We start from the raw sequence: 7,018 nt of genomic DNA on the forward strand, positions 1-7,018 counted from the left end.
CGGTTAACGCGGTTAAAGTTATATTAATAATGAGTGTATAGTAACGATCGTAGGGATCATATTACAGATTGGACGTGTTAACTGATAATGATTGTTGTTACCTGCTTGCATGTGCTAAGGTGAGTTTCACGAGCCCCTTTTTCTGAATTGTTTTTAAATATTTTCCCGGGGCGGAAAGCATGTTACTATTGAAATGTTTAAGTACATACTGAACGCATGGATTTGCGTGTATTTATAAATATTTGATTGTACGGAAATGTACTAAGATGGTAATTGTCTGAGTTGCTAACATTCTGAATGCATGGATTTGCGTGGATTTATATATATTTGATTGTACGGGAATCGTACGGAATGGGTAGAGTACTGGGTTAACAGTGTCCCCAGATGTCCCTAGAAGTGTTTCTGGGTTAACATTGCCCCCGGAATGGGTACAGTTTTGGGTTAACAGTGTCTCCAGATGTCCCTAGAAGTGTTTATGGGTTAACATTGCCCCCAGAATGGGTACTATACTGGGTTAAAGTGTCGCCAGATGTCCCTAGAAGTGTTTTCGGGTTAACATTGCCCCCGGAACGGGTACAGTACTGGATTAACAGAGGTTTCACTTGTGGGCTCAGCATAATTACATCGATAATATTATATTATGATATGGATTTATCATGGTTTACTCAAATTGTGAAACTCACCAACTATTCGTAGTTGACCCGTTTTCTCACATGCTTTTCAGGTACGATTAAGATGAAGTGCTTGCTTACGTGCTAAGTGCTTGATGTGTGTAAGATTTGCGTGCGGGATGTTAGGATACATTATAATAAATAGAATTATGTATCGTATTGTATGATGTGTGTATCACCTAGACGGTAATGAAATACGAGATAATGTAATTTGAAGTATATTAATGTATTCAGTTTTCTTTATAAACAATGTGGTTGATATCAGAGGTGTCTGTGGCGCCCCGGTTACGTTTCCGCTGCGGTTACGGGGTGTTACAGAAGTTGGTATCAGAGCCATTGGTTATAAATATTTAGGATGTCTTTAAAAGATACCTAAAATATAACCAGTAGCTCAAGTATTATAGGATATGAATATCAACTAATAATTTACAGTGACGAGATCTGGATGAACTTGGATGGACAAGTGAATTATTATGGTCCGGAACATAATAACATACTTGTTCGCACGAGGGAATTCAGGGGAAGTCACGGGGTACATTAATAGGTAAAAATGGCAACATATGTGTAAAGTATATAATATTATTTATGCGTGCTAATGTGTATATATATATATGTACATATCTTGTGGGTACATGTATTGAGAAATAGGACCCGGATAAGGAACCGGGGGATGAAATAATAAAAGTACCGAGGATGCTGAAATTTCTAGAGCATCGGTTGATGATAAGTCTAACTTATCGGGCCATAGTTATGATAGTACCAAGTTAGATCTCCCGTTTGACATTAACCAGAAATATCTAGTAACCGTCACTCCCAACCAAAATTGATAAATCCCTTACCCTACCAACACCGATACCGTATAACTTAATAACCCCCTATGTTCACCCGAACCGCCGACCCTCACGTACGGACGGACCTGTACCTGAACCCATTCTTATTCCATTAAGGTAAAAATAAAATAATAATAATAATAAATTTGATAATAAATGAACAGATAAAAATAATATATAGAAATATATATGTGTATTTCTCACTCTCAAACAGGTGAGACATACCACCTCCAGATCGAGAATTACCGATTTTAGCGAACCTAGAACGCTTGAGGACATTGACTGAGCAAGTGATAGAGTTTCCCATAATAGTAATTGATAATATTTGAAGGCAACATGGGTTGCGCGAGTACCTTGAACCTTGCAACTCCCTATGTTATCCTTACATCCGTTAGATGCCTATACCCATGTATACTTGAATAGAATGATTACCCATACACAAAGAGGTGTTGGAATCATTATAGCATAGTCGGTTGTTCGTTCGTAGATGGTATCCCGGGTATGCCGGATGTACAAATAGACACGGATATTATAACTCCGTGGTCCGTAATCGTTTGGTGCTCACGGTGAGCATGTATAGGTTATGCTGACACGCAGAAGGATATTGAAATCAAACATATTAAAACATTAATCTTTGTTGAGAAAGATCTATATGTCAGTTGGTGACAAGGGTTATGAAACATATTTAAACGTTAACCGACGTCAGGTTAAATCCATATGTTATTATATTTGTGGGACATATATACTAGATACTGGTATGTGTAATATGCATGATAATATTTGGTGTGTATGTGTACCTGCTGTTATGATTGAGCTGGTAACGAGTTATAAGGTGATATTAGTATTGATTACTGCGTACAGGATGAGTACGGCAGAATGATATAAAAAGAGTAACTCCAATGATGGAGATTGATATGATTCAGTTGATTGCTCAAAGATAGCAGATGATGATACCGAATGTCGTATCACAGATCACTGCCAGTGTTGATGAAAATGTGATCGCAGAATTATAGATCGAGCAATCACATGATTATGAATATTTCAATTCTTAGTGTTATTACTAAGAGTGATAATGTCCCACCGAATACTATTATGACTACAAGTATTAGTTATAAACTAAACATGAATAGCAGTCGTAATGAATTAGATCCGGAATGAAGGATATGTTTGTTGGTTGTGTTAAGGAAATTAATAGTTTACTAATGGTAAAGGGAGGAATAGATTAGCGAGGGGATAGAAAAGATCGAAATGGTTAAGGATATTGGTAAGAGTCTAGAACATTGTGTAGTGAAATATGCTACAGATATGTTGGTAGATTATGTTGTATCGTGATGGAACACGATGGTACAAAATTATAGTTAGAAAATTTTTACTCAAATGTTATGGTCGGAATTTAAAATTCTTGGGCTAGAGCACTTTTAGTCGAGTAATTTAGTTCAGAGATTGGAAACTGAGCTATAGAAGATAGAAATATTATGTGTGATCACTTAGAACACGCTAATCGATTGAAGGAATTGTCATGTTTGGTAACATGGCTAATTACTCCTGAAACTAAGCGAAGTGAGCGCTATATTGGGGACTAACTCCATCGATAAGGAGTATAGTCAATCCTGTAAAATATACAACCTTTGGAAGGGCTGTGTCACAAGCCAGCATTGATATATTTAACTCTATGGGAAGCGGACTGGAAGGACGTTAGGTGAGACGTCGAGTGTTAAAGAAGAGAAATGATAAAGGAAGAAAAATGTCGAGTGATAGTAGGCCACAGGTGTGGTAAAGATGGACGTAATGCCCCAATTGTAGAACCAATTGAAGCCATGTGAACCGGCAACCCCAACCCATTCGTGTACAACCACTCCGAACCCAACAATTTCAATAACAATCCATCCAAAGAAACCAAATTATGCCAAACAGTTGTACTTGCTATGAATGTGGCAGTACAGAACGTTTCAAGAGAAATTGCCCAAAGTTGAACCAAGGTGTCGTTGGAAGACGAACCTCATGACAAGCATCAACCTCTGATCAAGCAAGGAGCCGTGCCTTTGTGAGTAATTCGAATAAAGCACGTCATGATCCAAAGGTGGTATTAAATATGTTGTAGTTTTAAATCAATAGGCTTCAGTGATATTTTTACGGTCGCCGATAGAAGTTAGTTCCTGTTAACCTCCTACCATTTGGAAAGATACCGATTAGTGAAACTATAGAACCCTATACTGTAGAATCGCTAACGGTAAATCCCTAATGGTTAACTAAATTGTTCGGAATTGTCCTAATATTCTGAACGATTAAACATTTCCTTATTGACCTACGACCAGTAAAGTTAAGAAGTTTTGACGTAATAGTTAACATGGATTGGCCAACTCAACGTGAAGCTGAAATCAAATATGAAAAGAAGATGATTAGAAGCTCTCTTTCGGACGATGAAGCGATTAGATACAGAGAAAAGTGTACGATTTGAAAGAAAACATATAGAAGATATCCCGGTGGTACGCGAATTTCCACAAGTTTTCCCAGAAGAACTTCCTGGATTACCGCCAACCCGACGGGTCAAATTCAGAATCGATTTAATGCCTCAAACTGACCCTGTTGCTAAAGCACCCTACCGACTTGCACCATCTGAAATGCAAGAATTATTGGATAAGGTTTTATACGACCTAGTTAGTCACCATGGGGTGCACTAGTGTTATTTGGGAAATGAAGGACGGAAGTGTTAGGATATGTATTGATTTGGGAGAATTGAATAAAGTGACGATCAAGAATAGGTATTCACTTCTTCGAAGTAAATGATCTGTTTAACCAACTGCAAGGGGCGATTTATTTTTAGAAAATTGATCTTAGATATAGTTATCACCAAGTGAATAATCCAAGAGGAGGACGTCGCAACAACAGCGTTTCGGACTTGTTATGGCCATTATGAATTCTTAGTTATGCCTTTCGGGCTAACAAATGCGCCGGCAGTGTTCATGGACCTCATGAACCGAGTCTGTAAACTTTATTTTGACAAATTTGTCATCGCATTCATTGATGATATTTTGATATATTTGCAACGTAAAGAAGAGCAAGAACGACGTTTAAGGAAAATTATGGAAGTGTTAAAGCAAGAAGAGTTGTACGCGAAGTTTTCGAAATGTGATTTTGAATACAGAAAGCATAATCCCTTGGTCATGTTGTAAAGCAACAAGGAATACACGTTGATCCGAGTAAGATAGAAACCGTTAAAATTGGCAGCCACCCAAGGCACCAAAGGAAATGCGCCAGTTTTTAGGACTAGCCGGAGACTATCAGCGGTTTATTGAAGAATTTTTAGCATTACTCAACTCATAATCCTTTGTACGATGCAAATGTACAAATTTTATAGATGATAAGAGACCGCAGTCTCGTATTCAACAAAGATGGGTCGAGTTGTTAAGCGATTATGACTATGACATCCGTTATCACCCCGGCAAGGCTAACGTCGTAGCCGATGCCTTGAGTAGGAAAGATCGGGTTAAGCCATTGCGAGTGAGAGCGCTAGGGATGATAGTCCAGTCGAACCTTTCGGACCTGATTCGAGTCGCTCAACGTGAGGCGTTGAAAGAGGAACAATTGGAAAAGGAGGGACTTTTCGGCAATGAGAAGAATTTCGAACAGCGCGTGGACGAAATTCTCTATTTCAAAAATCGGGTTCGGATCCCGACCCTCCATGACCTTCGTGAATTAATCATGGATGAAGCGCATAGATCGAAATATTCCATACATCCGGGATCGGATTAGACTATTAGTGATACGAATATCTGAAAGGATATTATTAATGGCTGAGTTTGGAGATAGATATGATTACGTATGTTGGTGAATATTTAAGTTATGCAAGAGATAAGACTGCACACCAAAAACCCTAGGGAACGCCACAACGACAGAAAATTCGCCAATGATAGTGGGAATAAATTACAATGGATTTCGGGACGCAAATTCCCAAGATATATCAAAGACATGATGCAATTTGGGTAATCGCGGATCGATTAACCAATCCTCGCATTTCATCCCAATCTATGACGATTACCACAATGAATTCTCGCCCAAATTCATGATGGTGAAATGGTATCTCGTCGTGGAGTACCATTTTCAATTATCTCAGATCAAAATAATCATCCTACTTCCATTATTGGAAGGCGGGGAAGGAAGCATCGAGAGCTTGAAGCTTTCTATGGGTGAAGTAATTATCACCCATTTGTTAAATTGAAAATGGGCGTCAATCAAGCCATAAGATTTGAATTGATTCGAGAAACAACCAATCGGATTTATAATATTTAAGATAAGTTGAAAGCAGCGCGAGATTGACAAAGGATTTATGCCAACATTCAAAGGAAACCATTGTCACTGGAAGGAGGTGACAAGGCATTTTTAAGGCATCACCTTAGAGAGGTGATATGAGGTTTGGCAAAACCGAAAATAGCTCCTTAATATATTGGACCTCATGAGACTATCTCCATGATTGGTCATTTAGTTTATCGATTAAAGTACTCCAGGGGCTAAGTACTATACATGATGTTTAGCCATGTATACGGATTAAAAAGTACCTAAGCGTCGAGGCAACGAAAGTACCACTAATGGAGGTACTCATAGAAGACATGCTTGATATGATAAATAATTCCGTAGAGATAGTAGACGGGAAAACTAAACAGTTTGGACATACCAAGCTTTATTGATTAAGATTAAGTGGAATTCACAGCGAGGACCAGATTATACCTGGTAACGTGAGGGTGAATTCTGAAGGAAAAACTCCCACCTTTCTCTGGGAAGGGGATAGTGGGCGTGTAAAATTTTGAGGACGAAATTTCTTAACGGGGGGAGAATGTAACGATTCCGACTAAACCAGGTATACCCTGACCGGTAGACCATAGTTACGTTATATTTAATGTCGAGTACATGAATTACCATAGTAATTATACGAGAATACATGGTTCACTGTATTGTTTGTACGTGAATATATAATTCATCGTATTGAATATGCGATTAATCGATCGATAGTTATTGAAACCCGAACGAACCGAGGGTTCAATTATAGACGATATCTATAATATTTAGTGATTTTACGAAGCATTAATGCTTCGGGATAAGTAAAGTACGGCACAGAAAAAGAATTTCGATTTAATGGTACGTCGGTACATTAAACGAAACCTTTAATACCAAACCGAGCAAAAGACGATCGATCAAGCCGAAAAAGATGCGCAATTATTAATAATATGATGTTTTAAGTTAATGAAAGTCATGATTTAAGTTTTTAAAGTTTTTAAAGTGGTTTTATATAAATTTCATTTTTAAGTCGAAAACGACCGTTTTAGCCTCGTTTTAAGCCGAATTAAACATTTAACCGAAAAACGAACTGAACCAGATTATCCAAAACATTATCCGGATTCTCAATATCCAAATATGTGGTTAGAAATGGAGAGGTGGGTCCTACCCCACCCCCTTTGAAGACCGATCGGAATTAAGGGGTGTTACCCCATTCATATGTTATTTTTTTTAACAACAAACCTT

Source organism: Bidens hawaiensis, unplaced genomic scaffold (genome assembly GCF_021521415.1).
Source record: "Bidens hawaiensis isolate Kalapana, Puna unplaced genomic scaffold, B.hawaiensis_p1.1 tig00034158_1, whole genome shotgun sequence".
NCBI lineage: Eukaryota > Viridiplantae > Streptophyta > Magnoliopsida > Asterales > Asteraceae > Bidens > Bidens hawaiensis.